The 27,594-nt window shown below is 46.3% G+C and overlaps 1 long non-coding RNA gene across 1 annotated transcript in view; it reads left to right on the forward strand.

The window, feature by feature from the left end:
- LOC134945726 (uncharacterized) overlaps window positions 1–27,594 on the forward strand; it is an 889,695-nt gene that overhangs the window by 586,855 nt on the left and 275,246 nt on the right. The window lies entirely within an intron of this gene.

The raw sequence follows: 27,594 nt of genomic DNA on the forward strand, positions 1-27,594 counted from the left end.
ACGAATCTTAACAACCCATTTGTTGTCATTTATAGGGGTATGATTTGTTGACCTACAGAAATGTTCAAATGGTCATCATGTAAGCATGTTTATTGTGTGGACATTGTACATATCTACAGCCAAAATGTCAACATAGCGTTTTTCACTATTTTTGCCTAACCCCTGTTAGGGTATGTTAACCTATTCAGGTCTGGTCTATAAACTCTCTTCAGTAATCAGTCAGAATTGTGTTCCTTTAGCAACCGGTTGGAGGTCAGTAAATGATAAAAGGACACAAGATCATGTGTAACCTTAATCAAATCATAAATGACCTGCTATGGGCCGTCATAGGTTTATTATTTATAGCTTAAAGACAAGGATTCATGTGTGCCAATACATTTAGCCAATCAGAATACACCATGCATGTCTTGAAATACATCGATTGTCATACAATGTTCCAAGTGGCAACTAGAACAGCCTTGAAAATGGTTATTGTTTCGTTTATCAGTCTTTCGGACATAAACTCAAAAGATTTCTTTCAACATTCTTCTCAATTAGCCTTGGATATATCTGGTGTTGCTTTGTCCGCCTTGGATACATTTAATGTTGCATTTGTCCTTGTACCAGTCATGCTTTAAAACAAGATATTCAGCAAATATAGTATTCTGACTAGCTCTGCAATATTTTTCTTAAGGACACATGAACCCATTTTGTGATTAACAGTAAATATCTTAATAAATGCGAAAAAGCGTGAATCAATATATATATTTGCTATACTGCGGAAGTTCCTACACTATCATTTCCCCTCTTTTTGATTCCACTTTTTCTCCCTATTCTACCTACACTAGGCCTGAACTATTCCCTTTCAGTAAACCAGTTGCCTGGACTTATAGTCCAAACCTTGGGGATTACCCTTAACAACAACCAAAGGATAAGCAACTTCATTCTTCTGGCTGGAGAGTCACTGTCAGCTTCTTCGAGTGGGAGGCGTGTAATCAGGTATCACGACTATTTCACCTTAATTTGAGGTAGGCATGGTTAGCAGCACTTGATATGGACCATCATATCTTGGTTCAAAGGTCTTTCTCACATGTCTCTTTAAATAGACCCAATCTCCTGGATTTAGCTTATGCGTAGCTGATCCTTCTGGGTCTGGAATGGAAGAAAACACTCGGCAATGGAGGTTAGTCAATGTTTTACAGACCTCCTGTACATAACCTGTTAAATCACCATGATTATGTTGTAATTGTTGTGGATAATAACAACCTGTTCTTGGAGCTGACCCAAACAATATTTCATATGGAGTCAGTTTACTAGGTATCATAGGTGTGGTCCTAATATTGAACAAGACTATAGGTAGTGTAACACTGTAGGGGTGCAAGGCGCCTTTTCCTGGGGAATATGGCCGCACGCAGCAGCTGAGGAGCAACACAAGTCCAGTTTCTGGTACAACTGACCCCGGCCAGTTTTATTGAAACAGAAAATAAAACAAACCCCAAAATAAAAATACCTTGCCTGTCCGGCACTAACTAAACATAAGATATTCCTAACTGTCACTAAACAAAACACAGAGTTCTTCAGTACATACTGTATAGCTTACTTGCATCAGAAAGCGTGTCTCTCACACACAGATCCTGCAGCCTTCCCAGGCAGTCTGCCCATACTAATCAGGTTAGAAGCACTATAACACTCTTACACAGCTGAAACCCTGATTAGCCCTCTGTGAGGCCAAAGACCCGAACTGGGCCCAATGTCTAGAACTCGCCTTATCTCTCTCTCAGAGCCTTTACCCAGCTTTTACAGCAAACTGAAAAGGTTCAGACAAAACAAAAAGCATTTTTCCTAGAAGTTAACATTTTCTAAAACATGTAAGACAAGAACCTGGGACAAATATACCTGCCCTCAAACACTATCCCAGTGTTCTTGTCACAGTAGGCATTCTGGCCAAGTTCTTTTGGTTTCTGTCATAATTTTCTGTAGTTTTAGCTTAAGGTCAAAGTTCAGATGTTCCCCCTCCCCACTCGCCTGGGGACGGTAAGGCACGTGGAAGGCCTGCTGTACCCCCAAATCTTTCATTATATGCTGCATGACTTCTCCTGTGAAATGTGTACCTCTATCTGATTCTATAACCTCAGATATCCCAAGTCTACATACTACTTCTGCTATCAGTTTCTTTGCAGTGTTTTTTTTTCTGTGGCTTTGCCTACTGGCCAGGCTTCGGCCCAGTGACTAAACATGTCCGTTGCTACTAGTACATATTTATATGGACCGCTTCGTGGCAACTGTATATAGTTGATTTGTAGTCTTTGAAATGGGTAAGAGGCTTTGGGTATAGTTCCTAGAGGTGTCTTGGTTCTTTGTCCTGGATTGCTGATTCCATAGATCCAGCATCCTGCTACAAAGTTTGTTGCAGCTTTATTGAAGCCTGGAGCTATCCAATGCTCTTGTACTCTATTCACCATGGCTTCCTTTGAATGATGTACTTGTCCATGAGCTACTTGTAACATAGGTGGAAATAGAGCTGCTGGTAGACAGTACTTTAATTCTCTTGACTTCCAAAGTCCATGTTCATCTTCTTCTGCCCCCAATCGTGTCCATTTCTCCTTTTCTCCTTGTGATGCTTGTTGTTGACTTAGTATTTCTGTTACAGCGTGCGGTACTTGTATACACAGTGGATGATCAAGCACAATGTCTGCTACCTTTTCCCTCAGTATTGCTGCTGCCACTGCTCGGACACAGGATGGTGCTCCTCTGATAATCAGATCCAGCTGGGCTGAACAGTATGCCACTGGTCTTTGTTTTGGTCCGTATTTCTGGGTGAGCACCCCTAAATAATGCCCTCTGTTTTCATGGCAGAATAGGTTAAAAGGCTTTTTGTAATCATGCAATCCCAATGCTGGGGCTGTTATTATGGCTTGCTTTAGTTTTCTTACTGCTTCTTCAATGGTGTCCCTGTTTTCTGCTGACGCCTCATTTTTTGTTAATTCATATAGGGGATGCATCAGTAATGAGGCTGAGGGTATCCATTCTCTGCAATAACCAATAAGGCCCAGGAAAGCTCTAAGCGACCCAAGTGGCCGACACAAACACCTGGCCTATCTAGGAGTGGCACTGCAGTGTCAGGCAGGACGGCCCTTCCAAAAAATACTCCCCAAACAGCACATGACGCAAAGAAAAAAAGAGGCGCAATGAGGTAGCTGTGTGACGACTAAGCTAAGCGACCCAAGTGGCCGACACAAACACCTGGCCCATCTAGGAGTGGCACTGCAGTGTCAGGCAGGATGGCCCTTCCAAAAAATACTCCCCAAACAGCACATGATGCAAAGAAGGAAAAAAAAAGGCGCAATGAGGTAGCTGTGTGACGACTAAGCTAAGCGACCCTAGTGGCCGACACAAACACCTGGCCCATCTAGGAGTGGCACTGCAGTGTCAGGCAGGATGGCCCTTCCAAAAAATACTCCCCAAACAGCACATGACGCAAAGAAGAAAAAAAAAGAGGCGCAATGAGGTAGCTGTGTGAGTAAGCTAAGCGACCCTAGTGGCCGACACAAACACCTGGCCCATCTAGGAGTGGCACTGCAGTGTCACGCAGGATGGCCCTTCCAAAAAACACTCCCCAAACAGCACATGACGCAAAGAAAAAAAGAGGCGCAATGAGGTAGCTGTGTGAAGACTAAGCTAAGCGACCCTAGTGGCCGACACAAACACCTGGCCAGTGTCACGCAGGATGGCCCTTCCAAAAAACACTCCCCAAACAGCACATGACGCAAAGAAGAGGTAGGTACAGAGGTAGGTACAGCCGTGGCCTACCGTACTGCGTCTGCTAGTATAGATAATATACTAAATATATTACTACTGTAGGTATATAATATAATGACGGACCTGGTGGACACTGTCAGCAGACTCCTAAACTACTAGTATGAAGAAGATAGAAAAAAAAAACCACCACAGGTAGGTAGGTATACAATTATGGATGAGCACTGACGACACAGAGATAGCCATAGCCGTGGACTACCGTACTGCGTCTGCTATTATAGATAATATACTAAATATATTACTACTGTAGGTATATAATATAATGACGGACCTGGTGGACACTGTCAGCAGACTCCTAAACTACTAGTATGAAGAAGATAGAAAAAAAAACCCCACCACAGGTAGGTATACAATTATGGACGAGTGACGACACAGAGGTAGGTACAGCCGTGGCCTACCGTACTGTGTCTGCTAGTATAGATAATATACTAAATATATTACTACTGTAGGTATATAATATAATGACGGACCTGGTGGACACTGTCAGCAGACTCCTAAACTACTAGTATGAAGAAGATAGAAAAAAAAACCCACCACAGGTAGGTAGGTATACAATTATGGACGAGCACTGATGACACAGAGATAGCCACAGCCGTGGACTACCGTACTGCGTCTGCTAATATAGAGATGATAAAGATGATAGAGATGAAAAAAAATATATATAACACTACTGTAGGTAAATATTTATATAATATAATGAATGACGGACCTGCTGGACACTGTCAGCAGAATGCGTTTATAGAATAAAAAAATTAAAAAAACACCACAGGAGTGTTTAACTTTTTCAGGCAGACAATATACTGGTGGTCACTGGCAGCAAACGTGTGCACTGTACTCCTGCTATAACTGCTCCCCAGTCTCCCCCACAATTAAGCTGTGTGAGCAGTGAGCACTCAGCACAGTCAGATATACATACATTCATGCAGCACACTGAGGCTGAGCACAGATATGGTATGTATCGTTTTTTTCAGGCAGAGAACGGATTAAAATAAAACTGGCGGTCACTATCAGCAAAACTCTGCACTGTACTGAGTACTCCTAATGCTCCCCAAAATTAGTAGTAAATCAATCAACTCAAGTGTCTCTCTAATCTAATCTAAACGGAGAGGACGCCAGCCACGTCCTCTCCCTATCAATCTCAATGCACGTGTGAAAATGGCGGCGACGCGCGGCTCCTTATATAGAATCCGAGTCTCGCGAGAATCCGACAGCGGGATGATGACATTCGGGCGCGCTCGGGTTAACCGAGCAAGGCGGGAGGATCCGAGCCTGCTCGGACCCGTGCAAAAAAAGCTGAAGTTCGTGCGGGTTCGGATTCCGAGGAACCGAACCCGCTCATCTCTACTATATAGACTCCTGCTTGTACCAGTACCCCTGTTGTTCCTTGTGTTCTTGGTAAACTCCCCACTATTCTTGGAATACGTTCACCTTGTGTCTCTTTCAGACAGTAGCTGTTCTTTATTACTGACCCAATCCTACCCCTTAACTGTCTTGCATAGGGACATACAATATATACAGTACAATGTGTGCAGGAGAATCTAGTTACTGACACTGGTTTCATTATTCAGCAGACACCCCGACTCCCCCCCACCTTTTCAAAAGCATATTGACAGAGTACATACAACAGTGCAATGATCCCAAAACAAAGATGACAATAAGTGCTATATCTGACAGACTCTCGACCACCTCTTATATCTGGTTTCTCTGTCTTCTGGATACCCTCTTACTGCTATGTCTGTTATCTGTGTGCACGGCAGCTGTTTGAGGCTGCACGGGCAAATGGGTCTTAGACCTGGGATTATGTGGTTCCTAGGCCAATAGGTTATGATATTAGACCAATCATTCTCAATGTAATGTTCCAACAATTCTCTTTTTAAATGACAACCTATTGTACAATAAAGTTCATCATCATTTTCCACATAACCAAATGAGACTTCAGTGCTTGTAATTGCCACCAATCTCGGTGCTACAGACCCTTTATATTTTCTTAACACAACAACACAGGTACAAGATTTGCATACACCTCTTTGGTTATTTATCAATTCAAACTGTTTATCAGCATTAGAAATGCAACATTAAATGTATCCAAGGCGGACAAAGCAACACCAGATATATCCAAGGCTAATTGAGAAGAATGTTGAAAGAAATCTTTTGAGTTTATGTCCGAAAGACTGATAAACGAAACAATAACCATTTTCAAGGCTGTTCTAGTTGCCACTTGGAACATTGTATGACAATCGATGTATTTCAAGACATGCATGGTGTATTCTGATTGGCTAAATGTATTGGCAAACATGAATCCTTTGTCTTTAAGCTATAAATAATAAACCTATGTCGGCCCATAGCAGGTCATTTATGATTTGATTAAGGTTACACATGATCTTGTGTCCTTTTTCCATTTACTGACCTCCAACCGGTTGCTAAAGGAACAGAATTCTGACTGATTACTGAAGAGAGTTTATAGACCAGACCTGAATAGGTTAACATACCCTAACATTAGGGAGCATCGTCAGGGGATATTCCAGCATCTCCTCCACTGGCAACAAATCCTCTGATCTTTCAGGAACCGCTGATAACAAAAACCGGTAAGTGAGATTTAATGTGTAGATTTCTACCTGCTCACTTGGCTCAGCGTTTCTGGAATGCATCTGAGAAAGTCCAGTCGAGAAGATCAGAGAATATCTTAAAGAGCTCAGTATCAGTCAGAAGAAGAAAAAAAATTTAAGGTAAAAAATATATTGTGATGTTATATTGTTGAATTGTGGGTAAATATCTAAAGCTAATTTGTCACAAGTGTACAGGGGGAATTAATCAAATTTCCAGAAAACTTTTACATTTAAAAAAAAAAGAGGTGGCATATGGCCAAGGTGTATTGTCCTTGTACCAGTCATGCTTTAAAACAAGATATTCAGCAAATATAGTATTCTGACCAGCTCTGCAATATTTTTCTTAAGGACACATGAACCCATTTTGTGATTAACAGTAAATATCTTAATAAATGCGAAAAAGCGTGAATCAATATATATATTTGCTATACTGCGGAAGTTCCTACACTATCACCCCTAATCCTAACCCCCTAACACACTGGAGCGATATCAGCCCGATTTCACATTTCTGGGCAAATCGGAATGACAAACAGGGCACAACATATTGTGTGTATGTCAGATTTGTGCGCTCCCGTGGTTGCATGCGATATCTTCCATGTTAACATTTCTGTGTGTTGACATACGACGACATGTCAGCATTACGTCAACTTCAACTTAAACATTCTGACCGGATACCAACGACAATGTATACAATTAATGGTCATTCATTTTTCCATGTTTAACTTACCAATTCATGGAAAATTGCCCTGATCTCAGACTGAGTAATATTACATCTTTACTATTGGAGACCTTTAGGATTCATCAAAGTCTCATGTTGTTAATATCGTTAGATCTGCTGCAACCTGGATCAGATAACGCTCAAGAGTCACATTATCTTGTATTGGATTTTACTAGACGTCATTCTGTATCACAGATACTTTCAGACATAAGAAAAAAAAACCTCCTGTCTATAAAGATACTCACTTTGTGGTATCTGCTGGGACACATCAGACAATGCCGGGAACCTGGGAGTCATCTTCTCCAGATGGTGGAGGAACATCTCCCAGGCCGGTTCCCCCTTCTGTAGTATGATGCTGATCAGCTTCTCAGCTCTCTCTGCTGGGGTCACAGCCTCGTACACATCTTTATACTCCCGGTAGGTAATGAACTTGGAATATTTCAGATGGTCACACAAACCTTCTACATTTTCCACACACACTTCCATTAGTTTCCCTCTCAGTTCTTTAATAGTTGTCAGGGCTCTTCTGATAGAATCCATTGTATTCTGAGCTTCACAGGCTGAAAATATGAATACAGCGATCAGTTTGTCTACAGTCCATGGAATGACTTACCTGAGTTAATGAATAAAATAAATACAGGGATTTGTGTTATTCATTGAATTTGAAAATTGTAAAGTTATTTGTGATTACACGTTTCCATATTTATCTTTATAGATAAACCTAGACAGAGTAATTATACACCCACCTCCCAACTTACTGGGCTCATAGGATCTGCTGCTAATGTCTTGGTGCCGGATACCAGAGGAGACCTTCAGAGGTCTTGTGGAGTCCATGCCTCAGTGGGTCAGAGCTGTTTTATCAGCACGAGGGGGTCGTACACAATATTAAGCAGGTGCTATTAATGTTATGGCTGATCGTTGTGTGTATACATGGAAATGAGTCATAGGAATGTTCAACTACATACAAAAATCTTACAATTTTCAGAAGAAACAATTTTTACACATAACAGTACATTTCAAGCAGGACACACATATTTAGTTCATATGTACTGTAAAACAGTTATGAAAAACTGATCTCAGATTAAGAACAATTTTACACATGTGACAATTACATTACATACGCTTGTAGCTGGAGACCCAACCTGTGCAGCCAAGATGGCCACCACTGAATAAACATACGTGCTGCAGCGCCATGTGCTTGATGTGATCTGCATATGTAATTACGTAACATGTACATTTATAACACATGTTGCAGCTGGCTGTGGTGCTGGAGCGGTGGCTGCGCTGACACGAGAGCTCATTCTCAGTGCCGACCAGTGATACAAGTACAGTAAAATTGTTACTAGTACTTTGAGTGTGCACCTTCAGTGTGTGTGTGCAAAATATAGGCTTGGCCACACGTCACAAGGGGCATTGCCTCTCAAAAGAGGATACTGGGGTCCACATTAGTACCATGGGTATAGACAAGTCCATTAGGAGCCTTGGGCACTTTAAGAAATTAATAGTGTGAGCTGGTTCCTTCCTCTATGCCCCTCCTACCAGACTCAGTCTAGAAACTGTGCCCGAGGAGACGGACATACGTCGAGAGAAGGATTTAACAGAATAGTTGAGAGATTCCAACCAGCAAACACCAAACAAGAGGAAAGCCATGCTAACCAAACTTGAACAGGAACAGCAACAGCTGAACCAACAATACTTAACTTAAGTAACAGTGCAGGAAAACACGAAACACCGGGCCCAGTATCCTCTACGGACTACAAGAAAAGGATTTACCGGTAGGTGATTAAAATAATTTTTTCTCTTACGTCCTAGAGGATACTGGGGTCCACATTAGTACCATGGGGATGTACCAAAGCTCCCAAACCGGGTGGGAGAGTGCTGAGGTTCCTTCAGAACTGATTGACCAAATTGAAGGTCCTCAGTGGCCAAAGTATCGAACTTGTAGAACTTAGCAAACGTGTATGAACCCGACCAAGTAGCAGCTCGGCAGAGCTGTAAAGCCGAGACACACCGGGCAGCCGCCCAGGAAGAACCCACTGACCTAGTCGAGTGGGCCTGTACAGATTTAGGAACCGGCAAACCTGCCGTAGAGTAAGCATGCTGAATAGTAAGCCTGATCCAGAGAGCAATAGACTGCTTTGAAGGACACCCAATTTTATTGGGATCATAGAGCACAAACAGCGAGTCCGATATTCTGAGAAGAGCTGTTCACTTCACATAAGTCTTCAAAGCCCTTGCAACATCCAGGGACTCTGAGGTAGATGAGATGTCGGTAAACACCGGAACCACAATAGGTTGGTTGATATGAAATGCAGACACCACCTTTGGAAGAAAATGCTTTAGAGTTCTGAGTTCAGCTCTATCTTCATAAAAAATAAGAATTTACTCACCGGTAATGCTATTTCTCGTAGTCCGTAGTGGATGCTGGGGACTCTGTAAGGACCATGGGGAATAGACGGGCTCCGCAGGAGACTGGGCACTCTAAAGAAAGATTAGGTACTATCTGGTGTGCACTGGCTCCTCCCTCTATGCCCCTCCTCCAGACCTCAGTTAGGGAAACTGTGCCCGGAAGAGCTGACATTACAAGGAAAGGATTTTGGAATCCAGGGTAAGACTCATACCAGCCACACCAATCACACCGTAAAACTTGTGATAACCTTACCCAGTTAACAGTATGAACAACAACTGAGCATCACCCAACGGATGGCTCATAACAATAACCCTTTATTAAGCAATAACTATATACACGTATTGCAGAAAGTCCGCACTTGGGACGGGCGCCCAGCATCCACTACGGACTACGAGAAATAGAATTACCGGTGAGTAAATTCTTATTTTCTCTAACGTCCTAGTGGATGCTGGGGACTCCGTAAGGACCATGGGGATTATACCAAAGCTCCCAAACGGGCGGGAGAGTGCGGATAACTATGCAGCACCGAATGAGCAAACACAAGGTCCTCCTCAGCCAGGGTATCAAACTTGTAGAACTTTGCAAAAGTGTTTGAACCTGACCAAGTAGCCGCTCGGCAAAGCTGTAAGGCCGAGACCGCTCAGGCAGCCGCCCAAGAAGAGCCCACCTTCCTTGTGGAATGGGCTTTCACTGATTTTGGATGTGGCAATCCAGCCGCAGAATGAGCCAGCTGAATCGTGCTACAGATCCAGCGAGCAATAGTTTGCTTTGAAGCACGAGCACCCAACTTATTGGGTGCATACAGAATAAACAGCGAGTCAGTCTTCCTGACTCCAGCCGTTCTGGAAACATATATTTTCAAAGCCCGGACTACGTCCAGCAACTTGGAGTCCTCCAAGTCCCGAGTAGCCGCAGGCGCCACAATAGGTTGGTTCAAATGAAACGATGATACCACCTTTGGGAGAAATTGGGGACGAGTCCTCAATTCTGCCCTGCCATATGGAAGATCAGATAAGGGCTTTTACATGACAAAGCCGCCAATTCTGACACACGCCTCGCCGATGCTAAGGCCAACAGCATGACCACTTTCCACGCGAGATACTTTAGTTCCACGGTCTTAAGTGGTTCAAACCAGTGGGATTTCAGGAAATCCAACACAACGTTAAGATCCCAAGGTGCCACTGGTGGCACAAAAGGAGGCTGAACATGCAGCACTCCCTTTACAAACGTCTGAACCTCAGGCAGTGAAGCCAGTTCTTTTTGAATAAAATGGATAGGGCCGAAATCTGGACCTTTATGGACCCTAATTTTAGGCCCATAGTCACACCTGACTGTAGGAAGTGCAGAAATCGACCCAGCTGGAATTCCTCTGTAGGGGCCATCCTGGCCTCACACCAACCAACATATCTTTGCCATATACGGTGATAATGCTTAGCCGTTACATCCTTCCTAGCTTTTATCAGCGTAGGAATCACTTCATCCGGGATGCCCTTTTCCGTTAGGATCCGGCGTTCAACCGCCATGCCGTCAAACGCAGCCGCGGTAAGTCTTGGAACAGACAGGGCCCCTGTTGCAACAGGTCCTGTCTGAGAGGCAGAGGCCATGGGTCCTTTGTGATCATCTCTTGTAGTTCTGGGTACCAAGTCCTTCTTGGCCAATCCGGAACGATGAGTATTGTTCTCACTCCTCTTTTTCTTACTATTCTCAGTACCTTGGGTATGAGAGGAAAAGGAGGAAACACATATACCGACTAAAACACCCACGGTGTCACTAGCGCGTCCACAGCTATCGCCTGAGGGTCCCTTGACCTGGCGCAATATCTTTTTAGCTTTTTGTTGAGGCGGGACGCCATCATGTCCACCTGTGGCAGTTCCCATCGATTTGCAATCTGTGTGAAGACTTCTTGATGAAGACCCCACTCTCCCGGGTGGAGGTCGTGTCTGCTGAGGAAGTCTGCTTCCCAGTTGTCCACTCCCGGAATGAACACTGCTGACAGTGCTTGCACGTGATTCTCCGCCCAATGAAGAATCTTTGTGGCTTCCGCCATTGCCACCCTGCTTCTTGTGCCGCCCTGGCGGTTTACATGGGTGACCGCCGTGATGTTGTCTGACTGAATCAGCACTGGTTGGTCTCGAAGCAGGGGCTCCGCTTGACTCAGGGCGTTGTATATGGCCCTTAGTTCCAGTATATTTATGTGCAGATAAGTCTCCTGACTTGACCACAGCCCTTGGAAGTTTCTTCCCTGAGCGACTGCCCCCCATCCGCGGAGGCTTGCATCCGTGGTCACCAGGACCCAGTCCTGTATGCCGAACCTGCGGCCCTCGAGAAGATGAGCACTCTGCAGCCACCACAGAAGAGACACCCTGGCCCTCGGGGACAGGGTGATCAACCGATGCATCTGAAGATGCGATCTGGACCACTTGTCCAACAGATCCCACTGAAATATCCTCGCATGGAACCTGCTGAAGGGAATGGTTCGTATGAGGCCACCATCTTTCCCAGGACTCGCGTACAGTGATGCACAGACACCTGTTTTGGTTTTAGGAGGTCCCTGACCAGAGTCACTAATTCCTGGGCTTTCTCCTCCGGGAGAAACATCTTCTTCTGTTCTGTGTCCAGAATCATACCCAGGAAGGGCAGACGCGTCGTAGGAGCTGCTGCGATTTTGGAATATTCAGAATCCAGCCGTGCTGTTGCAACACTTCCTGAGAGTGTGCTACGCTGATCAACAACTGCTCCCTGGACCTCGCCTTTATGAGGAGATCGTCCAAGTACGGGATAACTGTAACTCCTTGCTTCCGAAGGAGTACCATCATTTCCGCCATTACCTTGGTAAATACTCTTGGTGCCGTGGACAGACCAAACGGCAACGTCTTAAATTGGTAATGACAGTCCTGTACCACAAACCTGAGGTACTCCTGGTGAGGTGGATAAATGGGGACATGCAAGTAAGCATCCTTGATGTCCAGCGATACCATAAAATCCCCCTCTTCCAGGCTTGCAATGACCGCTCTGAGCGATTGCATTTTGAACTTGAATTTTTTCATATAAAATGTTCAAGGATTTTAAATTCAGAATGGGTCTTACCGAACCGTCCGGTTTCGGTACCACAAACAGTGTGGAATAGTAACCCCTTCCCTGTTGAAGGAGGGGGACCATTATTAACACTTGCTGGAGGTACAGCTTGTGAATTGCCGCCAGGACTACCTCCCTTTCTGTGGGGGAAGCTGGTAAGGCTGATTTTAGGTAACGGTGAGGGGGAGTCACTTCGAACTCCAGCTTGTATCCCTGAGATACAATTTGTATAGCCCAAGGATCCACCTGTGAGCGAACCCACTGATTGCTGAATTTTCGGAGACGTGCCCCCACCGCTCCTGGCTCCGCCTGTGGAGCCCCAGCGTCATGCGGTGGACTTAGTGGAAGCCGGGGAGGACTTTTGTTCCTGGGAACTAGCTGCATGGTGCAGCTTCTTTCCTCTACCCCTGCCTCTGGCAAGAAAGGACCCACCTCTGACCTTCTTGCTTCTCTGAGAATGAAAGGACTGCATTTGATAATACGGTGCTTTCTTAGGCTGTGAGGAAACCTGAGGCAAGAAAGTCGACTTTCCAGCTGTCGCTGTGGACACGAGGTCCGAGAGACCGTCCCCAAACAATTCCTCACCCTTATAAGGCAAAACCTCCATGTGTTTTTTAGAATCGGCTTCCCCTGTCCATTGCAGAGTCCATAAGACCCTCCTGGCAGAAATGGACATTGCATTAATTCTAGAGCCCAGCAGGCAAATGTCCCTCTGGGCATCCCGCATATATAAGGCGGCGTCTTTTATATGGCCCAGGGTTAGCAAGACAGTATCCCTGTCCAGGGCATCTATGTCCTCTGACAGAGTATCTGTCCATTCTGCTACAGCGCTACACATCCAGGCTGAAGCAATAGCTGGTCTCAGTAGAGTACCAGAGTGTGTATACACTGACTTCAAGATAGCTTCCTGCTTCCTATCCGCAGGATCCTTTAGGGCGGCCGTATCCTGAGACAGCAGGGCCACCTTCTTAGATAAGCGTGTCAGCACCTTGTCTACCCTAGGGGAGGATTCCCAACGTAACCTATCCGTTGGCGGGAAAGGGTACGCCAGCAGTAATTTTTTGGAAATCACTACTTTCTTATCAGGGGAGCTCCACGCTTCTTCACATAACTCATTTAATTCATGTGACGGGGGAAAAGTCACTGCCTGCTTTTTCTCCCCAAACATATACACCCTCTTGTCAGGGACAGGGTTAACCTCTGAAATGTGCAATACATCTTTCATTGCAATAATCATGTAGCGGATGGCCTTGATCATCTTAAGCTGTAATTGTGCCTCATCATCGTCGACATTGGAGTCGGACTCCGTGTCGGCATCTGTGTCAACCATCTGAGATAGAGGGCGTTTATGAGACCCTGATGGCCTCTGAGTCGCCTGCGCAGGCCCGGGTTGAGAGCCCGGCTGTTCCACGGCTGCAGCGTCATCAAACCTTTTATGTAATGAGCTTACATTATCATTTAAGACCTTCCACATATCCATCCAATCAGGTGTCGGCCCCGACGGCAGCGACACCACATTTATCTGCACTTGCTCCGCCTCCACGTAACCCTCCTCATCAAACATGTCGACACAGCCGTACCGACACACAGCACACACACAGGGAATGCTCTGACTGAGGACAGGACCCCACAAAGGCCTTTGGGGAGACAGAGAGAGAGTATGCCAGCACACACCACAGCGCTATATAACCCAGGGATATTCACTATAATAAGTGATTACCCAATAGCTGCCGATTTTATGACTTTTGCGCCTAAATTTATGTGCCCCCCCTCTCTTTTTTACCCTTCTTGTATCTGAATACTGCAGGGGAGAGCCTGGGGAGCGTCCTTCCAGCGGAGCTGTGAAGAGAAAATGGCGCTGGTGTTCTGAGGAAGAAGGCCCCGCCCCCTCAACGGCGGGCTTCTGTCCCGCTTCTGTGTGAAAAAAATGGCGGGGGTTTTTACATATATACAGTGCCTGACTGTATATATGTATGTTATGCCCCAAAGGTACTTCAATTGCTGCCCAGGGCGCCCCCACCCCCCCAGCGCCCTGCACCCTACAGTGACCGAAGTGGGAAAGTGTGCTGGGAGCAATGGCGCACAGCTGCGGTGCTGTGCGCTACCTTGAATGAAGACAGGAGTCTTCAGCCGACGATTTCGCCGTCTTCAAGCTTCTGTTCTTCTGGCTCTGCGAGGAGGACGGCGGCGCAGCTCCGGGAACGGACAATCGAGGACAGATGCCTGTGTTCGAACCCTCTGGAGCTAATGGTGTCCAGTAGCCTAAGAAGCGCAACCTAGCTGTAGACAGGTAGGTTTGCTTCTATCCCCTCAGTCCCTCGTAGCAGTGAGTCTGTTGCCAGCAGAAACTCACTGAAAATAAAAAACCTAAAAAATACTTTCTTTTACTAGCAGGCTCAGGAGAGCCCACTAGGAGCACCCAGCTCTGGCCGGGCACAGATTCTAACTGAGGTCTGGAGGAGGGGCATAGAGGGAGGAGCCAGTGCACACCAGATAGTACCTAATCTTTCTTTAGAGTACCCAGTCTCCTGCAGAGCCCGTCTATTCCCCATGGTCCTTACGGAGTCCCCAGCATCCACTAGGACGTTAGAGAAAATCAAATAAATGCTTTTGTGAGACAACCCCCCAATTCTGACACACATCTTGCTGAAGCCAGGGCCAACAGTGTGACGGTCTTCCTCGTAAAAAAACTCGTCAACCACCTGTAAAGGCTCAAACCATTCAGGTTGCAGAAACTGCAACCACGTTAAGATCCCAAGGTGCCGTGGGAGGCACAAAGGGCGGTTTGATGTGCAGAACTCCTTTGAAGGACGTCTGAACCTCAGGTAGAGAAGCCAATTGTTTCTGGAAGAAAATGGACAAGGCCGAAATCTGGACTTTTATGGAGCCCAGGCATAGGCCGGCATCCACACCTGACCGCAGAAAGAGCAGAAAACGTCCCAGTTGAAAATCCTCAGTCGGAAATTTCACACCAAGAAATATATTTTCTCCAAATTGGGTGGTAATGTCTAGACGTTACCCCCTTCCTGGCCTGGATCAAGGTAGGAATAACCTTGTCCGGAATGCTGTTCTGGGCTAGAATTTGATGCTCAACTTCCATGCCATCAAACGTAGCCGCGGTAAATCTTGATAGACAAAAGGCCCTTGTTGCAGAAGGTCCTCTCGAAGAGGTAGAGGCCACAGATCCTCTAGGAGCATCTCCAGTAGGTCCGCGTACTAAGCCCTTCTTGGCCAATCCAGAGCAATGAGAATTGCTTGAACCTTTTCCCTTTTTATTCTTTTGAGAATTCTTGGGCTCAATGGAAGTGGTGTAAACACGTACACCCTCTGATAGACCGATGGAGTCACCAGAGCATCTACCGCCACTGCCTGTGGGTCTCTCGACCTGAAACAATACCGCTTGAGTTTTTTGTTGAGGCGAGAAGCCATCATGTCGATCTGTGGAATTCTCCACCGACGTGTTAAGCACACGAACACCGCCGGGTGAAGGGCCCACTCTCCTGGATGGAGATAGAGTCTGCTGAGGAAGTCTGCTTCCTAATTGTCTACTCCCGGAATGAAGATTGCGGACAACGCCACCGTGTGTCTTTCTGCCCAGAAAAGAATACTTGTACCTCTGACATCGCTGCTCTTCTCTTCGTTCAGCCCTGCGGGTTTATGTACGTTACCGCCGTCACATTGTCCGACTGAACCTGAATGGCTTGATCTTGAAGAAGATGTTATTACTCCCCCTGTGTAACTAATCCAAGTCCTCTATCAGAGTACCTGACCATTTGGAAATGGCCCTAGAAATCCAAACACAAGCTATGGTGGGTCTCTGGGTCACAGCCGTGTACAGAGATTTGAGAGTGGTCTCAATCTAGCGGTCTGCCGTGTCCTTTAAGGAGGCCGCACCTGGGACCGGTAAGTTTATCTTATGGGACAACCTAGAAATTGAGGCATCAACAATTGGCAGGACTTCCCACTTTTTCCTCTCATCCTGCGGAAAAGGGAAAGATGCTATTAACCGTTTAAGGATCTGAAACTTTGTCAGGATTGACCCAAGTTTCTTCAAATAGAGAATTTAACTCCTTAGATGCAGGGAAAGTAGCAGAGGATTTCTTACATTGAAATGAGATTCCTCCGTGTCCTCTATCACTTTATCAGGAATGTGCAGGACCTCCCTAATAGCTTCTATGAGGGCCTGTATTCCCTGTGAGAGAGCTGCATCCCCCCCACCCAAATCCACCTCACCCTCCTCTGCGTCACTGACATCATCATCGGTGTCAGTATGCAGAATCTGGGCAAGGGTACGCTTTTGTGGACAAATGGCAGGAGTCTGAGACGCCGGTATGGGCACTGAATCTCTATTCACCAGGTCATCCATAGACTGTCTTAATTATTGCGTCTCTCGCTCAGTCTGGTACAATTTATGAGATACATTTGAAATCATCCCTTTCAGTGAATCTAACCACACCAGTTCTGACCCACTTTCCTGAGAAGGTGTACTATCCTGAGTACACTGCAGTGATCCCCCCGGGGATGAGAAGCACTATGCAGTGCAGGACACACTCTTTTGATAAGGCAACAAGTAAAAAACACAGCCACACAGGAGAGAAGAGGTTAAAACACAGTTAACCCACACAGAGCCCTCTAGGGAGACACTGAGTATGATGGAACCAGCCACACCGCGCCCTTATGGCCAATATAAGATTTAGCCAGGTCGCCAACTAAGTACCCTTAACATGGCTTAGTATACTCCCCCCTTCCCTTTGCTGTAACCCTCTGGTACCGCTGAGGTAAACTGGAGTCTTGAAGGAGGAGCAGCGCGTCACTGTGAGACTTTTCAGTGAGATCTGCAGAGGGAAAATGGCGCTGGTGAGCTCCTGGATCCGCTCATGGTGAAGCCCCGCCCCCTTAATGGTGCGCAGTCTTCCTGTTCTTTTATACTGGCTGAGGTGAATAATGCAATCTACAGTGGGTTAAAACCCCTGTAGTGTAATGCCAGTGTGGGTAATCGCTTAGTAGCTTCACCTCGCCCCTCACAGCGTTTCACAGTGTGCATGAAGCCTGGAGCGCAGCATACACGCAGCGCTGCACTCCTACCCTTGTGCCGCCATTACCGCCGGCGACCCAGTAACCGTGACGCCGGCCACCTACTCACCACTCTTCTGGCTCTGTTAGCGGTGGCGGCGTGGTGCGGGTCTGTACGCTCGCTGTGGTGGGGCTTGCATATAGGACCCTCAGGAGCTCAGTGTCCTGTCAGTGGAGAACTGGACCATTAACCCTAGGGAGGTTGGGCCATTCCCCCCCACAAGTCCCACGTAGCAGGCAGGCTGGTGCTAGCCAGACCTGCCTGAAGATAATAAAAAGAAAATAAATGCAGAAAACTCTTCAGAAGCTCCTCCGGGCACATTTTCTAAACTGAGTGTGGTAGGAGGGGCATAGAGGGAGGAGCCAGCCCACACGATTAATTATTATAAGTGCCCAAGGCTCCTAGTAGACCCATCTATACCCCATGGTACTAATGTGGGTACTAATTTGTATCCTCTAGGACGTAAGAGAAGAGAAAAGTGTGTACTATTGTTACTCAGAATGTAAGAAAATGTCCAGATATGGTTATTCCTGCTACTAGCTGTAGACACTAATTATACAGCTTTTATCTGTAAGTCCAGTAAGTAAGCACTTAATAGTACAGCATTAGAGCGTCCAGAACTTAATTGCGCTTAACCAAGAACACCTAAATAACTTAACCTAGAAATAAGCACACGGACACCAACTGCTTTGGAATAATGGTCGCAACTTCTTATTTATAGTGAACCATTTATAGTGGACCAAATTAAAATTGCCTAAACAGGTGGAAAAGAAGGACGCTATAAAACACTATAAACACTTTAAAAGTGGCCAACTTCTGCACCCCCTCCCCCACCGTCTCCAGTGTAAGTTACACTGAGAAGGACAGACCCACTATAGGCCACGGTCTAACAAATAACAAAAACCACCACCAACTATTTGCCTAGTAAACAGACAGAGGTTCTTTGCAGAAGTTTAGGTTTTATATCGTCTACTGGGCAGTGACCCCTGTACACCCTGATATAAGTCTCATAGAACCCACCAGTAGGTATTCTCGCCACTAAGAGCCACTTTTCCCATAAGGCTAGACGTGCCCACCGGTATGGGTATCGGTATTGCGACTGGTGGTCTCCTGACAGCTGGTCACACACACCCAACGCCTGGCAACTGCAGCAACTAAATGACAATAGGATTTAGACAGAGAGAGAACAGATACACAAATAGACAGAATGCTCCAGGCCAGTGGATGTTACTCCTGGCAACTGCAGTAACCATCCCTAAGGAGCAATACAACTGTTAGGAGATGATTACACTATAGCAGGAGTACGAGGTACCCAGGTGGTGATTGCTGTTCGGTAACTAACGAATTAAATAATCTACTCCTCCAAACAGCACATGAAACAGGGACACAACTGAAGGATTGGTTGCAGGGACAAACAAACAGGGATACTGCAGAGCTGTAGCTATGAAAGAACAGAAGCAGTGTTCCAACAGGACTGGGACTGACACAGAGAGACAAGGGCTTACGCTGCAACCCGACTTTATGACCAGCAAACAATGCAAGGCAGATTCGGGAGATAAAGGGAACAGGAGCCAATCAACAGCCTCCTGCAGCCAAGCCTGCACAAAGATCACTAATCCCATGCAGCTGCTACAGCAATTAAGCAGACAGAGCAGAGCACATGTAACAATAATGTTATAGCAGGGAGACACACAGCCTGGAGTCCGCCTGCAATAACATTAACCAGCCCTAAAGCTGTCCAATTCCTTGGAAAGTGGGGACTGCAAAAATAATTGGTGGCAGTGGGTGCGGGGTTAATAATTACAGAACAGATAATATTGGTACTGATTTAAATGGTACTGATTTAAATGTGGATAGAGGTGAAATCGCTGCTGCTTACATAGAAGCGGCAGCAATAGCACTAATATGGTAATGCAGCAGTGGGCATCACGCTTACATAGAAGCAGCAGCGATGGCACTAATATGGTAATGCAGCAGGGGGCGTCACACTTACATAGAAGCAGCAGTGATAGCACTAATATGGTAATGCAGCAGGGGGCGTCACACTTCCATAGAAGCAGCAGGAGCGTCACACTTACATAGAAGAAGCATCATCACTACTAATATGGTAATGCAGCAGGGGGCGTCACACTTACGTAGAAGCAGTGATGGCACTAATATGGTAATGCAGAAGTGGACATCACGCTTACATAGTAGCAGCAGGGGCGTCACACTTACATAGAAGCAGCAGCATCACTACTAATATGGTAATGCAGCAGGGGGCGTCACGCTTACATAGAAGCGGCAGCGATGGCACTAATATGGTAATGCAGCAGGGGGCGTCACGCTTACATAGATGCAGCAGGGGCGTCACACTTACATAGAAGCAGCAGCGATAGCACTAATATGGTAATGCAGCAGGGGGCTTCACTCTTACATAGAAGGAGCAGCAATAGCACTAATATGGTAATGCAGCAGGGGGCGTCACACTTACACAGAAGCAGCAGTGTAGCACTAATATTGCAATGCAGCAGGGGGCGTTACGCTTACACAGAAGCAGCAGTGTAGCACTAATATTGCAATGCAGCAGGGGGCATCACACTTATATAGAAGCAGCAGTGTAGCACTAATATTGCAATGCAGCAGGGGGCGTCACACTTATATAGAAGCAGCAGTGTAGCACTAATATGGTAATGCAGCAGGGGGCGTCACACTTATATAGAAGCAGCAGTGTAGCACTAATATAGTAATGCAGCAGGGGGTGTCACACTTATATAGAAGCAGCAGTGTAGCACTAATATTGCAATGCCGCAGGGGGCGTCACACTTACATAGAAGCAGCAGTGCAGCACTAGTATGGTAATGCAGCAGGGGGCGTCACGCTTACATAGAAGCAGCAGTGCAGCACTAGTATGGTAATGCAGCAGGGGGCGTCACACTTACATAGAAGCAGCAGTGTAGCACTGGTATGGTAATGCAGCAGGGGGCGTCACGCTTACATAGAAGCAGCAGTGCAGCACTAGTATGGTAATGCAGCAGGGGGCGTCACGCTTACATAGAAGCAGCAGTGCAGCACTAATATGGTAATGCAGCAGGGGGCGTCACGCTTACATAGAAGCAGCAGTGCAGCACTAGTATGGTAATGCAGCAAGGGGCGTCACGCTTACATAGAAGCAGCAGTGCAGCACTAATATGGTAATGCAGCAGGGGGCGTCACACTTACATAGAAGCAGCAGTGTAGCACTAGTATGGTAATGCAGCAGGGGGCGTCACGCTTACATAGAAGCAGCAGTGCAGCACTAATATGGTAATGCAGCAGGGGGCGTCACGCTTACATAGAAGCAGCAGTGCAGCACTAGTATGGTAATGCAGCAAGGGGCGTCACGCTTACATAGAAGCAGCAGTGCAGCACTAATATGGTAATGCAGCAGGGGGCGTCACACTTACATAGAAGCAGCAGTGCAGCACTAGTATGGTAATGCAGCAAGGGGCGTCACGCTTACATAGAAGCAGCAGTGCAGCACTAATATGGTAATGCAGCAGGGGGCGTCACACTTACATAGAAGCAGCAGTGCAGCACTAGTATGGTAATGCAGCAAGGGGCGTCACGCTTACATAGAAGCAGCAGTGCAGCACTAGTATGGTAATGCAGCAGGGGGCGTCACGCTTACATAGAAGCAGCAGTGCAGCACTAGTATGGTAATGCAGCAAGGGGCGTCACGCTTACATAGAAGCAGCAGTGCAGCACTAATATGGTAATGCAGCAGGGGGTGTCACACTTACATAGAAGCAGCAGTGTAGCACTAGTATGGTAATGCAGCAGAGGGCATCACGCTTACATAGAAGCAGCAGTGCAGCACTAATATGGTAATGCAGCAGAGGGGTCATGCCTCCTGCTGCATTAATGATCCCAATTACACCCTAGGAGTCACAGAAACTGGCTGCCGCAGCTGCTACCTATAGGCCAGTGAATCACAGATCCCTGACGAAGATCTTGGTCTTTTCCTTCCCCTGCAACAGCGGCAAAATGCCTCCATTTGGGGAAACAGAGGCTGTTGCTGCCCCCTCCCCAACCCCCAATCACTGACAGTCTAATGCAGTCCTGCATCTATTATCGCAGGACCCACTGAAGCATGCTCAGAATGTATCAGTAAATCAGTACTTTGCGACAGAAAGCTACTCCTAGCACATCCAAGTTACCCCGCTGTTCTTTCCAGGTGGACTACAGGTCCTAGCAAGCCTGCCCCAGGATGCCGGTGCTTGTGGAACGAGTTCCAGTATGTCTGGACAGTGAGGGTGAGCTGGCACCTGTAGTACAGAAAAAGTGTACAGTGTATATACTGTAGTGTACAGTGCTAGTGTAAAATGACAGGTCATTAGTGGACACTGGGCCTGACTCAGGCGTACACAGGTATTGTGATCCATTATAACCAGGACGGGCCTAGTTCCCCTCTGCCACTGCATGATTGCCAGTCAGCCGGTGCTGTCTGCGTGGAACATAGCCTGTGACGACGCTCGCAGTGTCGGGATAGCAGCTACATGCAGGAGGTGTCTCTTCTACGGAGACGTCCCGTGCATGCCCCGCCTTCAAATTGGAAGGAGATTCCAAACTGCTTGCACGCAGCATTGACTTTCCATCCACCTCTAAATTAGCCCCACTGACATAAGAATGAATATGGAAGCACTGATTGAATGACAGTGTCACCCCCAGAGCATACTTGCCTACTCTCCCGGAAGCTACGGAAGGCTCCCATTTTTGGAGGTAGCCCCCCGCACCCCCGGAAGAGTAGGCAGGTCTCCCGCCTCCTGCTCGCACCCTAGTGATGCGGGCAGGATGGAGAGATAATATTCGCAGAGTTTTCCGATGTGGGCGGGGCTTGATGACCTTTGAGAAAGCAGCAGTCAGCTGGGAAACGCGTCAGGTGTGAACCTGTGTCACCTACATTGATCATCCAATACTACCTGGACCCCTGAGGATTCTGCCAAACAGCGCTACTCTGCACCCATATCCATCTACAAGGACCGAACAGAATTCTATCACGCACTACTGGTGAGGACATTCCTGTTGTATTGCCACACTACTGGGACAGACATTCCTCCAGCGTTGGTATCGGCCTGGGGATTGTGCCACAACCCCAGGATAAAGGGACATTCTAATGTGCGGATCATATGGGGACATTGGATAAAGCAGCAAACGATCAACAATTATATGTATGGTGACTATGAACTCAAGAGTGCAGTGAAATCATAATTTTAACAATTTTAAAGTGTTTAGTATTTCATTGTTATTTTAATAAATAGTACTGTAATTTTGACAATCCATCTCAGTTAGCGCTGTCTTATTCTGGTATTTTAGCTTTCAGGAACTGACTAACCAACAAAGATTCAGCAGCATCTGCCTAACCTGAGAAGAGGGTTTATATAGCAGGTGCTGTCCACGCCCCACTCAGATCTCACAGACTGTGAGCACAAAAACCAGCACCGGATCCCCTGCCGTGCACAGAGCCTGTAACCACTGCACAGCAAAAGACCCGAACCGGAGTATCAGCTACGCTCAGGTTACTCCGCTAGCACTTGTCTCCCAGTTGCCATGACGACGTGGCCGCACAGAGCAGGAGACCCTAACAATCTGCCCCTCAGAATCAGCGACTGATTATGAGAAACAGATGGAAGAATAACTACACTGGATATTATTACACTGTACCCAGCGTGTTCTAACCTCTCAAATAAACAATTCAATTCGATGACTAGTTGCCAATTCCACTAGTTTAGTTAAGTTTTGTCAACAATTGGAATTCCCACCAATTCAATTGTCGCCAATGTGACTGTTTAGTCGGCGATGTATATACAATTCCTGACAATTTGTTCTCCGTATAGGTTATAATGGTCAGACCAATTCAATGAACTCGCGGGTGGGGAGAGAGTTCGAATTCCCGAAAATTTTAGACTTAAACTCTCCCTTTTTTTCTCTCATCCCCCAAGGGGTAAGAGTTTATACATTTTTGTTTTGAATTTAATACTAAGCTATTAGAAATGCTGTAAATAGGTCTAATTTTTCAATCCAACACATTTATATTCCCACTGGCTAGTTTAGCAAGTGGTTTGTCCCTCTCCCTTCTTGGTTGTTTCAACTAACATATCTTGCTGCAATAGAGGATTTCATCTGAAGGAGGAAGGACAGCATGCACCTGATTGGAGTTTTAAGAGGACGCCAATCAAATGTTATCGTATAGTACATGATTACACAACTAGGACAGCGATGTGTTTTGTGCCGCAGCGCACCGCAAACATTGCAGCGGGGCAGTTATGTCAGAGAATGCTGGTTCTCCCTACAAAACAGCAGGTTGCGAGAACCGGCATTCTCTGATTTATGGAGCGCTAAATTGACTAGCTGCGGGAGCCCCCTACTGGCACTATTCAATCCGTGCTGAAACTGAATCTACCCCTTCGAAAAACATTTTACTTAATTTAATATTATTTTCAGAATTTTTAAATAAACTTTTGGACTTGCGGTGCTGTGAAAAAAATTCTGATACTCAGGTGGTGATACAAAAAAGTTTGGAAAACTACTGCACTACTAAATAAAATAAAAAAACACTTTACTATTGCTTCTACTCTACACCGCTCACCCTGCACACACTACAATACTGCTGCTAATCTCTACTTCCGGCCCCACCTACAGTACACTACAGCCCCATACACAGGGAGATTTCCCCAGAGATGTGTGCTGAGTTAGGAGGAGGGGGTCGCTCATGTCACCCAGCGGTGAAATGAGTGATGTGCTAGATTGAGCCTGCATGAAGGCTCAATCTAGCGCCAGCGACAGTGAAGCGCGGGGCCGCGCATTGCTATCGCTGTGGGGGTACACACGGAGAGATCCGTGCTTAACTTCTAAGCAATCTAGTCAGATTGCTTAGAATTTAAGCACTGATCTCTGTGTGTACCCCCTTACCTCTCACCCAATTCACTACTTCACTCCCTTCCCTGCATAATCCGTCACTACCCTGCACTGCACCCCCCTCCCCGCACACACTATCTTGCACCCCCATCCCCACAAACACTATACTACAGCCACTACCCTGCACTCCACTCCTCACACCTAGTACACTAGGCCGGACAATCTGTTGATCGGCAGTTCATGCTACCATATTAGTAATCTACTCTTAGTGTACATAGACCCCTGTGTATTTACTATATGAGAACATAAGACATTTGCACAGGGGCAATTCCCAAAGTGAAAAGGGCAAACACATATGCATGGACAAATGTACTGCAGGTCAGTATTTTTGTAACTTTGGAAGTAATTTGGAGTTGGGTACATACTCATTTGCATAGTGAAATATCCACATTTTACCTGTGCATGCCTACATCTCAACCAACACTCGGGTGTGGAATGGCTGACCGGTGGTAAGCATACCGGCAGCGGAATCCCGGCGGGGGTGAGTGCAGCGAGCCCCTTGCGGGCTCTCAGCGCTGAGGGCTCGGTGGTGCCCTGCGCTCACCACGGCTTCTATTCCCACTCTATGAGTGTCGTGGACACCCACGAATGGGAATAGTCCCTGTTGGTTGGCATGCCGACCGTCGGGATAGTGAGGGTGCGGGATGTAGGGGGAGGTCATGTGATTGTCCGTCTCCTGACCGCCGGTCACATGAATACATCCCCCAAACACTCCCTTCCCCACACACAGTACACTACCTATTACCCTGCATACCCCTCCCCGCAAACACTACTGCAGCTACCCTGCACCCTCTCAATGCACACACTACACTACTTCTCACTGTACACACCCTCCCCTGCATACTACCGCCGAACAAGTGGATACCTTTAAATACCTGGGTTCAACTATCAACAGTTAACAGATAGCCGCTACAAGTGACATCACGAGTGCCACAGCTGCCTTTGCAACTCTGAAAAAAGGCCTCTGGAACCAAAAGGACATTACCATTGCCACAAAAATTAGGGTATTCAACATATCAGTTAGAACAAATTTACTTTATGGTTCAGAATAATGGCAATACTTAAAAACGACCTAACAAAGCTGGAATGTTTCCAAATGAGGTGCTTACGAAATATACTTAAAAAAAAAATGAATGGACCGGAGAAATTAAAACATCCAAAAACTATTCAAAGACCAACCCACAGTTGAATCATATATTAAAAGACAGCGTTTAAAGTGGTTTGGACATGTCTGCAGAATGGAGCCAAAAAGAATACCATACCAGTGGCCTAAATACTGTAACACATTCCGGAGGAATGGAAAATAGTAAGTGATACGCCAAAGAAAACATGGCTAAAGTCGATTGCCCAAGATCTTCAACCATTACACTTCCATATTGATGATGCCAAGCAAGCCGCCCTAAACCAATCCCAGTTTCGTGTGATTATTAGAGATTCCCTGCCTTTGGCTGTCACAGTGCCAGCAAGATTACCCTACTGGTGCCAACGACAATTAAGTCACATTATAAAGCGATGATTGATGTTTTTCCACACTTCCACAGAACAACATTACTGCTTCCCACTGCTGCTACCATTCCTTTCATGTCAGTAACAAAATGGTTGTGGCTTCTACTCCAAAGTCTTGCCTTAACATAACATTCCTGTGAGTAAAAGGAGGGAAAATAAGTCTCCTCCCTGTTCCTTCTCCCGACTTGCATATTTAAGTCAGACTAAATACAATATCCCTCCCTGAAGTGAATTTCAGACTAAAAAAAACAAAAAAAAAAACACATTCCTGACAATTGAATTCCCGGGAGTTTGCAAATTCCCGACAATCATATTTAAGTCAGACTAATTACAATATCTCTCTCTGAATTGAATTGCCGACTAAAAAACACATTCCTGACAATTACATTCCCGTGATGCACGGGAGTTTGTAAAGTCAGGAATTTGAAGACAAACTGTCACTGAATTGAATTGACCCCAATGTGTTGGATCCTTTTTTCCTGCGATCTGGCCGGCAGCTTCCCGGGAGCCCTGCGTTTGCAATTTGCTACTTGAGTATTTTTTTAATGTGATTTATCTCATGCGATCTAATGTATGTGCACCTATTTCCCTGAGAACGAGATATATATAACGGGTAGCCCAGGTGTTCTGTGATTGCGATGCGAAGCACACGGGAACGCGCCTCATCGCAATCGCAGGAAAAGGACATGCGATGTGACACTTTTCATGCAATCCGTCTCTATCGCATATAAACAGGCCATATCGCAGTAGTGGATGGGGGTCTCTACCTCTGCCATCTCTCCTGCAATTCAGCACACAAGCTCAGTCTGTGAAAAGTCTCACCACAGGTGATGGCAATCATCCATTACCAGGAGAGTCCAGGAACAGAGCATTTTCCCCCTCATGGAGAGGGTCAGGTAGGTAAGTATGAGTGTAAGCTCCTAATTAATCACCTGTGAGAGTAATCTGTGGGACGCAGTGGTCAGATGTTCTCCCGTTTTACTGTGCAGTTTGTCAGGGAAGCCTCTTCATGTTGTCTTTACACAGCCCTCTCCGTATTCTGCGTATTATCCCCAGAGTGAGTCTCCATAGTGCTCTGCTCCCTGGTGTTTGGGCCTAAACCAAGTTCTCTCCAAGGGCCTAATTCTGAGTTGATCGCAGCAGCAAATTTGTTTACAGTTGGGCAAAACCATGTGCACTGCAGGTGGGGCAGATGTAACATGTGCAGAGAGAGTTAGATTTGGGTGGGGTGTGTTCAAACTGAAATCTAAATTGCAGTGTTAAAATAAAGCAGCCAGTATTTATCCTGCACAGAGACAAAATAACCCACCCAAATCTAACTCTCTCTGCACCATACATGCCGACATCCTGGCTGCTCTCTCCGGGAGAGAGCAGCCAGGTCGGCTCAGCAGGGGGGGCGGGGCAGGCATATGACATGAATAGGGGGTGGCGCGGAGGCGGAATATGGTGGGGCTTTTCTGACATGTAAGTTAAG

This window comes from Pseudophryne corroboree, chromosome 7 (genome assembly GCF_028390025.1).
Source record: "Pseudophryne corroboree isolate aPseCor3 chromosome 7, aPseCor3.hap2, whole genome shotgun sequence".
Classification (NCBI taxonomy): Eukaryota; Metazoa; Chordata; class Amphibia; order Anura; family Myobatrachidae; genus Pseudophryne; species Pseudophryne corroboree.